Source organism: Schistocerca piceifrons, unplaced genomic scaffold (genome assembly GCF_021461385.2).
Source record: "Schistocerca piceifrons isolate TAMUIC-IGC-003096 unplaced genomic scaffold, iqSchPice1.1 HiC_scaffold_1277, whole genome shotgun sequence".
Classification (NCBI taxonomy): Eukaryota; Metazoa; Arthropoda; class Insecta; order Orthoptera; family Acrididae; genus Schistocerca; species Schistocerca piceifrons.
In genome coordinates, this window is record NW_025727099.1 from 27,501 (window position 1) to 30,000 (window position 2,500).

General features: G+C 57.6%; 1 non-coding gene across 1 annotated transcript in view; it reads left to right on the forward strand.

Annotated features, from left to right (window-relative positions):
- The first annotated feature begins 1,997 nt into the window (after positions 1-1,997).
- Positions 1,998-2,500, forward strand: part of LOC124731258 — a 1,909-nt gene continuing 1,406 nt past the window's right edge. The window contains exon 1 of the ribosomal RNA XR_007008227.1: positions 1,998-2,500. This exon is cut by the window's right edge and continues 1,406 nt beyond it. This is a non-coding gene — a ribosomal RNA (small subunit ribosomal RNA).

A 2,500-nucleotide genomic window follows, 5' to 3' on the forward strand; every position in this document is an offset into this window, starting at 1 on the left:
TTGTGCCTTAACCTAACCCATGTTGTGCCTTAACCTAACCCATGTTGTGCCTTAACCTAACCCATGTTGTGCCTTAACCTAACCCATGTTGTGCCTTAACCTAACCCATGTTGTGCCTTAACCTAACCCATGTTGTGCCTTAACCTAACCCATGTTGTGCCTTAACCTAACCCATGTTGTCGCCTTAACGTAACCCACGTTGTCGCCTAAACCTGCTCTGTAATTGTTATACGACTCGTTCAATTACTGTAGTGTTGCCCACCCGCAACCCTCGCAATATAGTTCGCTACTCGCACTGCCCGCACCCCTGTGTATCGCTTCATGTTAAACACCTTGCAAGTCTTGCTCACTTTCCACATGCTCCTGCTGTACACTGTAATGTGGATGGCAGCAGGACGTACATGCCGCCCCTCCCCACGTCCCCACCTTGCCCCCTGCCTTCGCAAGCTGGTTGGTGAGAAGTTTGCATGTTCAATGCCCTTCGCATGCGACGTACTCAGGCTACGTTGTGGTGCGGCCTGTGTCAACTGTCCGCTGATGTCGTACGCGTGAACCACAATCTGTACTGCACATTCGTCCTTATGTACTGAATGATACATCGTGGCACATGTGTGACCGCACAACGACTGCGCCCAAAAACGGCGGACCATACAGTGCAAATATTGTGCACGCAGCTACGTGTCGTCTCCCTATGAGAGCTGGATTGCAGTGTGGTACGCCATAGAGACGTGTGGGAGGAACGGACGCCGTGGATGGCGATCAGCATGAGCTGTCTGTTGATGTATTCGGACCTAGTCGTCTCTCCTCACACACCGTGATGGCATGGTGCACCGCGTTCCATATCTGCGACATGCTACAGAGGCCGGTTGACAGTCGTTCGAGCAATGGACATCGCATACGTACGGGGGCCACCTTCCACGTATTGTCTAGGCGTGCACATTTTGTTGCGTGTATGTGGGCAGACGTAGTGTGGCGTGACACCTGACACAGGCATGCAATAATCGTTGAAGTTGCAAATGGCGATGGACGCCTGCGTTTTCTGGTGAAGTTACGCAAATGAACAAATGGTAACCTGTTGTGGTGCGGTTGTTCTCGCTAGGGGTGAATCGGTGATGGCGACGATAGGTTGAGGTACTAACCGGTTGTTCCAGCGATACCCACCATGCCGACGAAACTGAACGGCATCTGGGTGTGAAGCGATACGCGGCGGTGGCTGGGTGGGACCGTCCCCGGCCGGTGAGGGGGCGCCTCCCGGCGTGCTGGCCGCGCGGTGCGTGGGCGCACGCGCTACAGCCGGCTGGTGGGGGCGGCCAGTGGCAGGCGCGCCGGCCGACGGACGCGGCAGGCGTCGCAGCTGCGCGCCGGCGCACCCTGCGCGCGGCGCCGTGCGGCCAAAGTAGGTCCTCGCGGGCCCGGTGCGAAGCGCGGTGGACATCTTCAGTGTGCTGGTCCGATTGAGGACTGTGTGCGTTGAGGATGCGCCGCCGCCCGGCGCTCGGCGCCGCGACGCCGTCTGCTGCTCGGTCGCCCCAGCGGTTCTCGCTGGTGGTTTGTATCGCAGCTGTGCGGATGTGTTGGCGCGTGCGCTGTGCTGGGAGAGTTCGCTTCGGCACCCAAGTGGGGCTTTTGTCCTTCTGTGGCGCTGGCGTTGGAGCTGCCGGTCACCGTAGGTGGCGCGTGTTGTCTCCCGCCGGCAATGCCACGACAGCACGCTCCCGGGCCTCTGTCGGCAGCGGCAAGCTCAGTTGGGAGCACGGGTGGTCGCACCGAAAGCGTCTACTCGCCTAACTCCGGGCGATTGCGCCTCTCTCGAACCCGACCAAGTACTTGGGACGGCGCTGCGCGCCGCCGGGACCTGAGAGGGTTTCGAGGTGTATTGTGCAGGGGAGCTCAGCCTCCTCCTGTTTGCAGAATGATTGAGCGGACGCTTGCGTGTTCGCGCGGGCCCCCGGGACACACTCCCGGGCGGCCGGCTGCTCAGCTCTAGTTGACGCAGCTCCCTGGTTGATCCTGCCAGTAGTCATATGCTTGTCTCAAAGATTAAGCCATGCATGTCTCAGTACAAGCCGCATTAAGGTGAAACCGCGAATGGCTCATTAAATCAGTTATGGTTCCTTAGATCGTACCCACGTTACTTGGATAACTGTGGTAATTCTAGAGCTAATACATGCAAACAGAGTCCCGACCAGAGATGGAAGGGACGCTTTTATTAGATCAAAACCAATCGGTCGGCTCGTCCGGTCCGTTTGCCTTGGTGACTCTGAATAACTTTGGGCTGATCGCACGGTCCTCGTACCGGCGACGCATCTTTCAAATGTCTGCCTTATCAACTGTCGATGGTAGGTTCTGCGCCTACCATGGTTGTAACGGGTAACGGGGAATCAGGGTTCGATTCCGGAGAGGGAGCCTGAGAAACGGCTACCACATCCAAGGAAGGCAGCAGGCGCGCAAATTACCCACTCCCGGCACGGGGAGGTAGTGACGAAAAATAACGATACGG